Source organism: Misgurnus anguillicaudatus, chromosome 3 (assembly GCF_027580225.2).
Source record: "Misgurnus anguillicaudatus chromosome 3, ASM2758022v2, whole genome shotgun sequence".
Lineage (NCBI taxonomy): Eukaryota > Metazoa > Chordata > Actinopteri > Cypriniformes > Cobitidae > Misgurnus > Misgurnus anguillicaudatus.
Genome location: NC_073339.2, coordinates 42,022,608 through 42,038,076, shown reverse-complemented (window position 1 = coordinate 42,038,076; position 15,469 = coordinate 42,022,608). Strand labels below are relative to the sequence as shown.

Below are 15,469 nucleotides of genomic sequence, written 5' to 3'. Positions count from 1 at the left end.
CATGTTCGCTCCACATGCCAACAAACAGGTATTTCTGAATGGACAGGATTAAGCGGATTTAAAGCTAAATTATTTGATGAATATATAATACGTGCGGAGAGCATTTGGTTAATATCATCATTTCATTTTTGGCAGAAATGATGTTTAGTGACTCTTCATATACAGATATTATCTTGATGTGTGTACCCTGAGAATCAATTAACGCTAGTGTTTAGGGCTGCAGCTATCGATTCTTTTTGTAATCGATTAATCTAGCACTGAATCGATCGATTAATCGAGTAATCGGATAATTTTTTTGTGTGTTTTTAAACAACCAAAACAAGTAATGCATAACGAAAATGACTTGGCTGTAAAATGTTCAAGCATTTGGCTTTTATTTCTAAAAAAAACAGAGGTATTTGGCTCCAAGAAATAAGCCTATTTATTTCAATTTTTTACCCATTTAGTGTTTATAAGTGCCAGTGCCAACAATTAAACACTTTAATTTATTAATATGCACAACAGGTTTCATGCTGTAATCTAGCCCTGACATCAAAGTAAATATCTGGTTTATGTACATTTCTACACCTGCAGCATTTACCATTAGGCTACTAACATATAATATATCATTTCTGGGGAGAGCTTATTTGCTATGGTAACAACCTGTGTGTGCGCGCGCACGTGCACTTGTGTTTGTCTGTGCACGCGTTCTGTGGGTGAGGAAGAGTGACACCCCAGTCAGACGTTCAGTTGCTTCATTGCATTTTGGTACTGCAGAAATACATACATTACTTTTCAATAGAACGCTGCATTTGGTTTGCATCACTTGCATTGCGGTGCATTTTAGGTTAAGAATCCGTTCGAAAAATCACAACATCACGTCCCGCTGTATACAGTGAATGCATGCTGAAATTATTGTTGCGTGGCTACATAAAAGTTTAAGCATATGTGATGCATTGCGCGATCGGTCTGACTCGCGTGAGAGAGAATAACTTCCTTATGCTAAACTCCAATAAGACAGAGACTATTATTATTATTGAACAAAATATGTCAGATTACAAGTTGCCCATATATGATTGCACTGTGGTGCCTGTAGTGCATGCGTGTGTGTCAAGGGGTTCTTTTTTAAACTATACTGTCCTGCAATTGAACGTGAATACGTTTACTACTTAAAAACATCAAAGCTAAACATCATATCTAGTCAAACCGCATAACGACATCGCTACAAATACAGTATGGGATTAAAATCAGCGGAAGCTACGTTACCTTGTTTCATCGACGCTTGGTGAAACAACAGTGGATGTTTTCAGTTCAGATGCTGAATGTAATGATCCCAAACTTTAGACATTCTCTCTCTGCCACTTATGGACATATTCGCTCCGCCATCGCGCCAACTAAATTCAAAATGTATCACGCGCTATGATGTGCTTCCTGAACATTGAACAACGGTCCGTGTGAATGAGATCTCGGCGCGTGTAGTGCGCGTCATAGGAATTTAACGAGGCTTCGAGGCAGAATTTTTGCCTCGAGGAATTTTTTGAATCGAGTAAATCGAGTAACTCGATGAATCGTTTCAGCCCTACTAGTGTTGTAGTCAAGACCACCTAAACCGAGACCAAGTCATGACCAAGACCAAGACTTTAAAGGGTCGAGACCAAGTCAAGACCAAGACAGGCCGAGACCAAGTCAAGACCAAGATCATTGCAAGTCACTGCATTAAAACACTTAAGATAAAATGTGGAATATGCATATGATTAGGCACTTCTTGTCTGTGTACGTGTGTGTGCGTGTGTGTGCGTACGTGTGTGTGCATGCTGCGTGCGTGTGCGCCATCAGAGAAGTTGATAAAATAATCAAAGGCATTGCAGATATGTGGGAATTTATCTTTGTCTACAAGCAAATAAAAGGGAACAAACACTAAAGAGCTGAAATCAACCATTTATTTTGAACTGTCTTTCAATGGCTTGCCATCCACTTAACACAATGCAGGTGTTTTTAGTAATAAAATTAGAAAAACTGTCATTGGGATAAACTTAAACAATGCCAACATCATATGCCAAACCTGAATAAACTGCATAAAATTAATAATAAAAAATACATTTGTGATGTACACTTGAAAAATATATTTAAACAAAAAATGTTCTTATTATTTTTGTCTTGTTTTCAGTAAAAATATCTACAAATTCTTAAATTAAGATGCTTTCTCTTGATGAACAAAACGACCCAAGAAAATAAGTCTAGTTTTTAGACCAATATAAAATTTAAGTGATTTTGTGAATAAAACAAGCAAAAAAAATCTGCCAATGGGATAAGCAAAAAATCTTGAACATTTTTCTTAAACACTAAATTCAAGAAAAAATCATTTTTCATCAAGATTTTTTTGCTTGTTTTATTTACAAAATCACTTAAATTTGATATTTTTGCTCTAAAAACTCAACTTATTTTCTTGGGTTGTTTTGTTCATTAAGAAAAAACATCTTAATTTAAGAATGTTTAGATATTTTTACTGAAAACAAGACAAAAATACTACGATTTTTTTTTGCAGTGTGCAGTTGTGGTCTTGACCGGTCTTGAAATGAAATTCCGAGTCCTCTTTGTCTGAGACCGAGACGAGACAGAATAAAAAGGCGGTCAATTCCAAGACGAGACCAAGACCTTTAAAAAGTGGTCTTGAGAACGAGACCGGTCTCGAGAACTACAACACTAATTAACGCAATGCTTTATCAATTGAGCAATATGGTTGCTGCATGGGATATTGCCATTTTACTGTAAATGTCTCTCATTCAGTCGTTAAACTTTACGTTTTAAACTCGTAGTTGTGTAAAGCCTATAGTGTAAAGTTTTTTTTGTATGCTGATGTTGTTTCGATTCCCTACTGACTAGCTCTCAGCTGGACCTCACATTGATGGCAGCTTCTCTCAGCAGTCTCTAATTAAAGCAGAATACATTACTCCTAATGAGAGTGAAAGCTAGCGTGTGTGCATGTGTTCTGTAGGGTAGTCCAAGGAGAATTTGGGTTGCGAGAGTATAGATTAAAAGTTTGCGTGTTTACATTATAGATGTCTTTAAAGTATGGTGTCCTCAAATACAATTAAGACTGCATCTCAGTGTTTGGATAAGATAACATACGCTATAAAAATTAAGGGGCTACAGAAGTTTTTCACAGGAATTTCACAGATAAACCATTTTTGACTGGGATGTCTGGTCACTAGGGCAGCGCCGTTTTAAAAAGTCCCAGTTTGTACCATTTAGTTACTGATATGTATACATGTGGTACCAGTACCTGTGAGGTACTAATATGAGCTCTTTAAGTGCAAAGATGTACTTTTTGAAAGCGTACACCCCAGTAACAGCCAGGGATTATTTATTGAAAATATTTTCTGAAAGTGTACAGAATCATGTAGCACTTTCATTTTTAACGCTGGTTTTCACACGGCAAGCGTGAGCAGCGTGTGAGGAGAGCATTTGCCCCGCGTGGCAGCGCATACTGTGCATTTTAATAACAGTATAAAAATCTCAAGTTCACATTACTTTATTTTACATGCATTTATGAGCAAAACCTCTTCAATTCGCTTTTTGACGGTCAGTGTAATTTATCTAACTGTGATTTGTTTAATCCACATTGTTCTGGTCCGTGTAATGACAGATATAAACACAATTATAGACTTAAGAAGCACATGGCACATTATTAAATCTGTTTTTTGTTAAAGTTTACATTAAAATAATAGATTTTACTCAGTGATTGAATAAGTATAAGATTTAGATTTATATGTATATCTGTTTCTCTGAAGATTATTAAGATAGATGGTAGAGGATTCATTTAGTGCTGGGCAGAGAGTGAATGACAGCGCAGTCTTCCGGCTACAGTGTGTTTTTAAATATTTCATTGCTTTATTTTAAATGGCTCAGTCATCTGAGCTGTAGTCACAACCAAACTGCTGTGAGATAGTCATGACTGTTTAAAATACACTTGACATCACATTCATGATTTTATGGTAAAATTACACTTTTCCGCGTCAATCCACGAACATTTAAACTATAAACAATGCACTGTCACTTTAATTGAGGGTGAGCAGCGCAGCAAAAATAGAGCCGACGCCAAAGCGACTGCTACGCGAGCACATGCTGCTTACGCTTTCATTGTGAAACCGGCATAAGAGTGTATAGCATTGGGTTTTGAACTGTGGGTTGGGTAGATACTTAGTGGTGAATAACACAAAACAGCGTAATTAATGACTAGCGTGAGAATGACATTGATATCTTACCATAGGATATTTTTGTATTGCAACTTATATTCAACTTATTTTCTACTTATATTCAACTTATATTTTGATATAGCATACTGTATTATCATACAATAACCAGGAAAACTACCCTCCACACTGTAAAAGGTAAAAGTTGGATCAACTTAAAAAATTAATTTTGGTAAAGCCTAATATTTTCAAAATTTGAAATTTCAAGTAACACCTAAAATATTTAAACATTTTCAACTAACATTTTTCACTTAAAGTGATAAAATTCAGGTTTTTAAGAATTACCAATTGAAGTTTTTTTTTTAAGTTGATCCAACTTTTACGTTTTACAGTAAATGTGTATTTTTCCTGTATTTTAATTACGATTGGTTGCTGCAGAACCGCGTCATAGCTAATACCATAAAGTTGACCTGATTTCAACTTTCCTAGACGCTCACACCATCCAAGACGTGCCGCACCGCTGCTCACCTGAGCTCACCGCTGGTTCTCTTTGGAAATTATGACTACCGGCCACTTTGATGCTTTGGCCAGCGGCGATGTGGACGTACAGTTATACGCAACATGATCTCACAAAGTTCTGTAGGATAGTCACGGAATTTTGTGCTCATTTTTCCGTGGCGTTCTCACGGATCTCCGCGTTTTTCCGTGGCCCTGCTGCGGACTGTCTTTTTCCGTGGCGTTCTCGCGGATTGGTTGCTTAGCTGCTTTTTCCTGTTTTCAAACCATTTTCGCTTCGGTTTAGGGTTAGATTTGGTGTTTGCATTAGTATGTCACTTTAACTATTGGTTTATACTATTTTTTCTGATTTATTCTTTTATATTTTCTAAACTTTAAACAATTGTCGCCTGGTGTTGGGTTTAGAGTTGGGTTTGGGTAGGGATGTCATTTCATGTAAATCTAACCCTAAACCGAAGCGAAAATGGTAAGAAAATAGGACAAAACCGTTGAGTAACCAATCCGTGAGAATGCCACGGAAAAAGACAATCCGTAGCAGGGCCACGGAAAAATGCGGAGATCCGTGAGAATGCCACGGAAAAATGAGCACAAAATTCCGTGACTATGCCACGGAAATTCGTGAGATCAGGTTGGTTATACAACGGTTACCACAGACATTGCTCTGATGGTTATGTTAACAGGGTTCCCACAGGTCCTTGAAAGTTTGTGAATCTGGGGAAAAAAATTCAAGGCCCTGGGAAGTTTTTGAAAATATACATACTTAGATACAGGTCATTGAAAGTGCTTGAATCTGTTTTATGAAAGAAGTTTTCTGGGGAAAAAATCCATATTATTCCCTGTGTAGTGTACGATAATATCATAAAAATTCTAGACTTTTTAAGCACAAAATGCTTTTTTGCACAGTTGTGTTTGACGCATAAAAACCTCTCGGGTTACATATGTAACTGTTGTTTCCTGAGAGAGGAACGAGGCGCTGCATCTCCCTTGCCATACTTCCTGCGTCCCTGTAACGCCGTCTTTGGCAGTATTTCAGATAGAGATATACTTCCTGGCTCCCGGGTCACCCTGTCTTTGTCGTAAGCCTCACCATTGGTTGAATTTGATATACACATTCAGACGCACTTACCCCTGGAGGCGTCCCCAAAGTGTCACCGCAGTGATGCAGCGCGAGTTCCCCTGAAAGGGAACTGTAACGTTGTATCTTAAAAGGTAACACGTAACCTTGCTCTTACTTGAAATGTGTCCCAAATTTAGTCCTTGAATTTGAGGGTATTGGACCTGGAAAGTCCTTGAAAGGTCCTTGAATTTGATGTTAACTAAGGTTTGGGAACCCTATTTAAGGCATTTGACAGGTTAGGTGTGGGTTTATCAAAAAACGATGCATACCCGTGAAACATCTCTCAACCAATCAGAATAAGGCATTCATCAGCCTTGTGGTATAAAGTGGGTCCTAGAAAAAAGTTTACCTCTTACCAATAAGGAATGCTTTAATATAAAAGGAACAGTACAGAGCAGACTTATGTAAGAATAGAGAAGAAGGATTATGTGCACACACCGTGTGCATATTTACCGATGTATAAGAGAGCTTGCTGTAATTTGGCTTTTGTGTAAACTTCAACCGTTTTTACAAGCTGTCTGTTTTTGTTAGCGCATTTGCTGTTTATTTGTTACCTCGTCGCCAGGCCGTGACGAAACTGAAATCCGCTGAGGTTTTTTGTTTCCATTTTTGTGCGCTGATTTTCGGGGGAGATCTGTGAAATTGTGCGGAATCAATTTATACACGAAAACGTAAAGTGGAGTGAAGATTACGGCTCTGTGAGTTCTGAGAATGCAGATTCAATGTGGGTCATCTCATTACAGCTAAATTCTTGTTTCTTCTCCTCACAGATAAAGTAGGACAGGATTTCAAAGTAGATGTGTCTAACACCTTGCCAATCACGTACTGAATGCCCTGACATCCATGCTTGCAATGCAGCTGCGTTCGTATTTTATTCAGATGGAAGAAGTTCTTATTTAATGTCTTTCAACGACAAATGTTTGCATGCTTTGTTTAACGCAGAAACATCTATAGAGAAACCTTGGTCTATTATGTTCACCTTCCTATCCAATCCCATTAATCAATATTGTGTGCTGTGAGATCTCTCTGTGAACACGGTGAAGTCTGGCTATTAGGAACAAGGACCAAACATGGATTAAATACGAAAAACAAGATCAAACATATATGTTTACTCAATCATATTTCTTAAGCTTTCTATGTAGCACGTTTTGCGAAAAAAATAAAATATGGGCCTGAAAGGTTTTTCTTAACACATAATCAGTAAATGGAGGTAAGTTACCTTCAGAAAACTTAAAACTAAACATGCTGGTTTATGTTCTACGGTATAGATTTTATATAAGGTTTACTCTCTAAATATAGTTTATTACACCGGTTATGTGTGATTTTTAAATTTTCTAGCAATGAATATTAAATAAACATCAACAAAACAACCTAATTTAACATAATTTAATTTAGCTTCACTACACTATCTGAATACACTCCAAAAATAAAGGTGCTAGAAAAGGTTGCCATTGAAGAACTGTTTTTGGATACCAAGGTAGTGAAATTACACATCCCAAAATGTTTCTTCTATCGCAACATTTTTTAACAGTCTATTTACACTAAGAGTGCACTGCCCGGGGTATTTGCAAAAGCTATTGACACTAGCTCCGCCCATCAGTGTCTGACCTGTGCCGGTGGGAACTGGCTTTTGACGCAATGTCCCTTGTTCGAATGCGCCTTTTGCAGACTTCTCACTTTTCCTCTTTTCTATTACATATTACTTCGAAAATGCATTTATTTTCAATAAAAATAAAAAAAATGTGGAAATAAAACGCCTATAGACGGAAAAGGAAACAGGAAGTATCACATTGCTATCCCAACACGTTTACAGCATTGTTGCGCTCTCACACCAGTTAAATAAAAAAAACTTATTTCAAAGTTTGTATAGTAAAATGTTTTTACACATTTTAATTTGAGCAATGTTCGCAGCATACATATAATAAATATCTGTTCGAGAGATTTGGTAAATTGTAAGGTAATGAGGCAATAATTGTATAACTACATTTCTATAACTATACATACTGTAATATAATTATATACATTGATTATATACTCTGTTATTTTATTATTGCAGTCCATCCCACTGTCATTTAAATCATTTAAATTGGTTTTCATAGAAAACTGCATTGCTTTATTAATATTTTTTTAAACAGTTTTAATAGTTACTTGATATAATAAAGGTGCATGTGTGTAAAGTAATTTGAATTTACCTTATCTACTAAGGTAAAACTACTTAAAAACTTGAAACTACTTACATTTTAACACCACATCTTCACTCGTGTTAACAGCTGCCAGTGTCACTATAGTTTAAAGAAATGAAGTTGTTTGCGCGATGCAAAGAATTGTGGGTTATTTGCAGCAGCGAAGAATACATCTCATGCATTCTCTGAGTTCCTGTGAAAGAAGGTCGCATTTAAATTGTCCTACTTGCATTTCTTGAGTAAGTCTTGATGACGTATGCATCCTTCGAATGCAGCCTACGGACGATACAGCCTTTGAAATGAGACACACCTATAATGTCACTTAGTGTAAATAAAATACATTCCTATGTTCCCTTAAGCATCTATCGCTAAGAAAATATGTTTTCACTTAGTGTAAATACAATACACATATTTGTACTTGGTGTACTGTAAATAGAGTATATTGCTAAGAAAATAAGCTGCCGCTGCTGTTTTTAAAGATTATAAAGATAATTTGGGTCCAAATGTTAGAAAGTTGATTACAATTGATAATTGTTTATTTAAAACCGTACATTATTAGGAAAGTGCATAGAATGGGCACATTTCATTTTTTAATAATTCAAACTAGTTATGTAATATAAATATAGATACTATTTGCTTTTGGAATTAAATGATGAGAATGACTCAAACCAGAATCCCAAATTACCAACACTGTAAACTGATCTCTCATAACTAGCTACATTTAATGCAAATTTATTTATCTTTAAAGCAACAGGAGATACGGCATAAAATAAAAGTAAACCGTGGTCATAGATCATAAACGGTGCCTTAAAACTTGCAAACCCAAATAGTTTGAGAAACTCTTTTAGTTTGCTGAACAGCAGCTCAAGACACAGATGGTGCCTTCACACATCTCTTCCTCGAGGGTCTGCAGGACTTTTGACACCTGATCATCATGGTCTCCATTAAGCTGTTCAGCATCACCAGCCAGATAAGGGATGAGAGAGTAACTCAAGATGAAAGGTTGTGCAGAGGGAAAGAGGATGGATGAGTGTTCGGTAAAATCACATTCACAAACTCCCCATTTTTCTCTTACTCTCTTTTTAGTGCCCTTAAAGTTTGTCTTAAAAGTTTTAGGAGACAACTGAAGGTGACATTTAAGCAATTATTTGCTAAATATGTATAACTGTATATTAGTTAATTCATAATTGATTAAACTAAAGTGATGCATATTGCTTACTCTCTTAATATTAATGCACTTTTTAGCTAAAGCATTACATTTCTGTCTCAAAGGTGCCAAAGAATGCATTGGAGAATATGTGAAATTGTTCTCTGATGTCTAAAATAAGTGCAAAAATTATCTAGAGATGGTTTTACGTGTCCATTTACAACCCTAGGATTTACCTTTAAAATTAAATGGTCTATTATTACCTTATTTGAAAGGGTCATGAATAATTATGTTGTGCTTTGCTCTGATTGGCTGTTTCACAGAGCAGCTCCTTGCAGTAGCTCTGTTTGTGTGTAAACAGATTTTATGATGTTTGAGCCTGTATCAGATGAAAATACAGAATTTGAGGAATAATCAAGTGTTTGGAGATTGTTAATGGACGTTTCTGAGTGGTAAGTTTGTGTTTTTTTATAGGGCCGGAACTTAAAAATTTTTAACGCATTTTAATCGCACTTATTTTTGCACCGCGGAACATTTCTCATTGGTTTCGGCGATTTCGGCAGACCGATTATACCGGAGCACCAACTAGCGTTCATGACTTCAGACAACGACAAACCACAGTGAACATGAACGAAGAAGCTGATGAGATCGCTTTGGTTGGCCCCGTGGATGGGAATTTTTTTTTTATAAAAAACGAACGGATGGAAACGTCGATAAGAGCATGGTTGTGTGTAAGCTATGCAACAAGGAATTCACATATCACCGCAGCACATCGAGCCTCAAGTATCATCTCAATGCAAAACATATAGCAGCTAGCGTGGACATTAGCCCGACTCCGAGTACAACGACTTTGAACAAAAATAAACAATATTTTGTTGCTTAAGCTTATGTATTCAGTCATTATTCATGGTATACTAAAAATCCATGTGAAAAAATAACTTCTCAATGTTCTCAGGTCAAATATTTATAATGTGATTAAAATGTGATTAATTTCGATTAACTCTTTCCCCGCCATTGACGAGATATCTCGTCAATCAAGAGAAAACGCTTCCCCGCCAATGACAAGTATTTCCGTCCTTCCGCAATACCGCTATTACCCTTCCGCAACTTTTTAAAACCGGAAGTATTGCCCTATGGCAAGCATGCTGCATGTCCGTGTCTGTTTTAAAGATCGCTCTGAATGGGATCTCTATGAAAAGTCCGTCACAAAAATGGAATTATCTCTGCTTTTTGCTCAAAATGTGGTGTTTTTGCAGAAACCTACCCATATTCAAAATGTGATTACAAAAGAACTACTCAAGGTAGGATGAAACGTTTTTTTTTTTTTTGAAAGCAGAGGGTCTGTTCTTTCATTTGGTATATTGTATGTTTATATATTGGAAGAAGATCATTTTCTGGAAGGCATTAAAATTTTGTGAAAATCATGAAAAACGCTGGCTGGCAACTTTTTTTAAAACGCTGGCGGTGAAAGAGTTAATTAATTACAAAGCCTCTAATTAGATTAATTTTTTTAATCGAGTCCCGGCCCTAGTTTCTTAGTATGGACCTGCAAAGCGTAACTGTAACTTCAATAATAGAACTTCAGCCTAAACGTTAGCATATAGCATTAACTAGCATATAGCGTTAGCTCAGCAGTCTTTTTGTTTTTAGCATTGTAACAACATTGTACTTAATGTAATGTGTAATTAATGTAATGTGTAATTTAATGTTGGGGCGTACATCTCGACTGTAACGTCACAGACGGTGTTATGTTGAGATTGGGATTTTCCAGCAGTCTTTTTTGCATGCACGAGGTTTACATAAGAAGGAGGAAACAATTGTGTATGGGGCCCACGGTATGTGATTACCATGTACAGAACGTTTATTATTCATCTATGCCTTGGTAAATACAGTTTTACATTCTACGGTACCTTTTAAAATTTTTGTGAACTTAAAGTCCCTGTGAACTGGAAGTGAAACAGAATATCACACAAAACATAGCAGGCATGACTTGTGCTATTCATTGGATATTGTAAAGTAGGTTTTCATTCAGAAATGAAACTTCGAGCCCCACCCCTTAAACAATCGCGAGCACCCATTCTGGTTGTAGCAATATTTGGAAAGTTAAAAAAGAATGCAGCTTTCCTGCGAGTGGGTGTAATTTCAGCGCTGACTGCGAAGACACCCCCAGCGTTTGAGAACAGAGAATCCTGCCTGTTTTTTCAAGATTATGATAACTTATTTTATTTACTTGCCAATTTTTAAATCATTCAAATTTGTGGGTAGTTAATAAGACATTTTTTGTGGTGTGACAAACTGTGAACACATTTAATATCGGACTTTACACAGACTTTAACATTTATTGTTGCATTATTCCAGTCTGGGCGGAGACCTAACATCTGTATTACGGTGGCCTACAAGTAATACTGCCCATGCTATTGCTTTCATCTGAGCTGTAGTCACGGCCAAACTGCTGTGAGATGTGCTGGTAAGAGTAAAAGCCTTTTAACGCCATGATGACATAATTTCAGCCAGCAGAAACGAAATAAGCTAAATAGTTCAGAAGAGATACAGTCGGTTGGTCAATGCTCAAGACTGCAACCCAGCACAGCGTGATCTGTTAGGAGAATTACTGAAGCAAGAAATAACCTCAGTTTAATATTTGTTTCTTCTCCCACACGGAGCCCCTTGACTTTGACCCTGCCTTCAGGTCTCAGACTCAGTCTCACACAAATCTTCTCCAAAGGAAGACTGAACTGCTTACATATCACAAGGTTATACATACTTGTATGCTGTTTATCTGCCCGATACCGAATGGGGTGGCTGTACATAAAAGTCAAGCGATAAAGTGAAAGATACAAGCTGAGGAGCGCACACAATGTCCGTTCTGTTACAGGGTGAAAGACAAGTCAAGAACTAGCACGAGTCAATTCAACAATACAAATTTTGAGATTGTAGCCTCAGGAGGCCAGAACTTTAACCACACGCATAAAGCCTGATCCACATCGCCAAGATCCAGCAGACGAGAGGACGAGTTTTTTTACCCACGTTATGCCTATTTGTCCATTTTTGGTAATCCGGGATTAACACATGGTGACCAAGATGGTGAAGACTGGCAACACCCACTTTTGGCTTCAAAAACGCTCTTCAAAAACCTACGGTTGACATCACGGACAAACTGTTCTATAGACCGTTTCATCGGACGCACGTGCGGTGACGCGATTAAGCATCTGGTCTGAACTTTACTTCCAGTTTCTGTTTGTTTAATGGTCTGACTAGTTGCTGAAACTGAACTCTTAAAGGAACAGTATGTACGAAATGTATATCAATTAATCATAAAATGGCCCTGATATGTCACTAGACATTAAGAAATCATTTTCATTTCAAATACTTTGAAATTGTCATTTAAAAAGTGGAGTTGCAGCCCTCAACTGATGTTTATGTTGTCATTTTGTGTATTGGCCACCAGTTGTGTGATTGCAGTACCAGCTTTAGCCACAAGTTTTGTGATTGCAATACCAGTTTTGGCCACAATCCTACATGTTGTTTCTTTAAACAAATACCTCATCGAAAATAAGAAATGTTTTGGTTTCATAGGTAATCTACGTGTTTATTTTGCTTCTTATATAAATAAACTACTTTAAAAGGACTTTGTTGTTATTTATTCTTAGCGAGTTTACCGGAAATTACATATTGACCACGAAAGCCACGTTTATGTTGTTACTGCTGAAACCGCCTATAGAGGGCGTTTTGTCACTATGTTGTTTTAAACGATAATATGTTTGTCCTGTGACGGCTACCATAGTTTTACTATGCGTTTCGAAAAGGACAGGTGACCTTTGGACTGAGCCATTTTACATCGCTGCTAGATGTCATTAAAATCTCTCAGTGCGTCTTTAAAGAGCACCTATTATTCATTTCATGTTTTTACATTTCCTTTGGTGTGTATTAGTACATGTTAACTATATGCAAAAGGTACAAACCCCAAAGTAAACGATGACGCGAGTTATCGTCTCCAACGTAAATCTATTTTCTTGGACTACAACAAACACACGCATTGTAGGCAACAGTTTTCTTTCATGGGATTGGTGATGAAGTAAAGACCGACATTATCATAATTCCTCCTGCTTCAGCCTGTAAGTTAACTCCTGTTAGCATTGCATTGTGAGCGAATCTTTCAAACATGGTAAGGAGCGTCACATTTCTGGCTGATGTCAGAAGTATTCAGGCCAACAAAAATGTACGGTATGTGAAAAACGTTTTTTTATGTTTTTTAACCACACGAACATGTTGTATTATACCAAATACACAAAACAACGTTGTTTTTTAGCAATGAAATAGGTGCACTTTAAAGTAAACTCCGAGCATCTTTTACATATTTCGATGTTACCTGTATACTTGTGCAAACTTTGGCAAATCCATTTTGTATTTGTCCACAAACCACTTTTTCTGTTATTTGAAACGCTATCGCAGTTTTGGGCCCTGAGCTGTAACCACTGTACCCTTGAGCAAGGCTCCAAACCCCATGTTGATCCTGGGAGTTTTTTTATTTTAATTTGCTAAGGAGGTAGTTATACCTGAACCGTAGACATGCAATCACACCATGACTGATGGACGGTCTGATGGCTGAAGTTAGCTTCCTTCACCCAGCTGTCACTGGGGCTGTACCCTTTCAAAAAGTACAGCTTTGCGCCTAAAGAAGTGCATATTGGTACCAAGTGTTTACATATATGTACCTAGTGATACATATTGGTACCAGTAGCTGCTCCTGGCTATAAATTTATATGGTGTATGCATTCCCCACTTAGTCCCTGCTTACTGCAGTATTAAGGAGTTTCCCAAACAGGGCTTATCCTAGTACCAGACTAAAATGCATGTTTGAGCTGCCTTAATACCTTTAGCTTACTCAGTAAAGCTCTGTGTTAGCATTGCAAAGGTCCCGGGTTCAATTCCCAAGGAACACACATACTGCTAAAATTTCCCGTATAGCTCATCAGATGTTTTTAATTTATAGACAGAGCAATGTGAATGTTCTTTATATGAATATCACAGCAGCATATTGGTTTATAAAAATACATGAGGACTAAGTAAGCGATGACAGAGTTAGATCAGATCATTTGGTCCCTTTAAACTCTGGCTGGCACTCATAAAAGCATTAGATTTGACGGATGTGTTTTTCTCTTGGATCTGTTGAGGTTTACGTTGGGACAAAGCCAAAGCAGACCTTACATCATCTATCACCTACTGTTCCCCCTTACGGTGGAATGTACAGAGTGATATGGGTGTCCATCAATTTAAAGAGCACCTATTTTCTGATTCACGATTTTACATTTCCTTTGGTGTGTAGGTGTGTATTAGTACATTTTAACGATATGCAAAAGGTACAAACCCCAAAGTAAACGTTGACGCGAGCTATCGTTTCTTTTCTGGACTAAAAACAAACACACAGATTGTAGGCAACAATTTAGTTCCTGGGCCTGTTGACGTAGACAAGGCCGACATTATCATAATTCCTCCTGCTTGGACTCACAGCCTGTAAGTTAACTCCTGTTAGCATTGCATTGTGCGCGAATCTTTCAAACATGGTAAGGAGCGTCACATTTCCGGCTGACGTCAGAGGTATTCAGGCCAATCAGGGAGCCAGAGCTTTTCAGATTGATGAGCTTTGTAAAAAATCAGAGCGTTTGAGGAACGCAGGGATATAAGGAGCTACAAAAATGTATGCTATGTGGTTTTTTTAACGATAACCCACACAAACACATTATATTATACAAAATACACAAAGTAACGTTTTTATTAGCAATGAAATAGGTGCACTTTAAGAAACTCCAAGTAATACGCAGTCAGCATGCAATACCTTTTACTTTATATCCAAAGATGCTGGCAATTCTCCCTGGTGACGTCAGTGTTAAAGTGTTCAATAAAGAGAAGTGACAGGCATACAGTACATTGCTAGGTTTCTATTAGCTCTTCTAAGGAAGGATTATGTTGTCTTGGGGGAGTCGAAGCTTTTGTAAATGAATGAATTCCAAACCTCTAAATCCTATTAGCGGCATTCAGAGGTGAGAAAACACAGAGCTGTGGCTTAACCTTAAGACTGACAGACGCACAATTGTGTTTTATTGCATCTTTTTTTTCTATACCACCCAAACACCTATAATCCCATTTTAATAATAAAAATGGTCAGGGTTCAAAGTTTCTATATACCTCCTATATATTGATTTTGCTGGCTGAGTGAGTAAATCTCTATCTCTTAGTCGTCTAATTTCCTGAAAAACACCATTTGCTGGAGGTGCGAAAGTTGGAGACCACTTGCGAAAATGGATTTTGGGTTTTGCGTTTTACTCATTTACAT

The 15,469-nt window shown here is 37.2% G+C and overlaps 1 protein-coding gene across 3 annotated transcripts in view; it reads right to left on the bottom strand.

Moving 5' to 3' along the window:
• The window catches only part of elfn1b (extracellular leucine-rich repeat and fibronectin type III domain containing 1b), a 166,884-nt gene that overhangs the window by 26,455 nt on the left and 124,960 nt on the right, over nucleotides 1–15,469 (bottom strand). Inside the window, exon 1 of one of the 3 annotated variants that reach the window (XM_055206052.2) lies at nucleotides 8,043–8,115. The exons of the other annotated variants lie outside the window; for them this stretch is intronic. The gene's annotated coding sequence lies outside the window, so the exon portion shown is untranslated. Of the gene's footprint in view, nucleotides 1–8,042; nucleotides 8,116–15,469 lie in introns of those variants that run through there. 3 annotated transcript variants of the gene reach the window in all.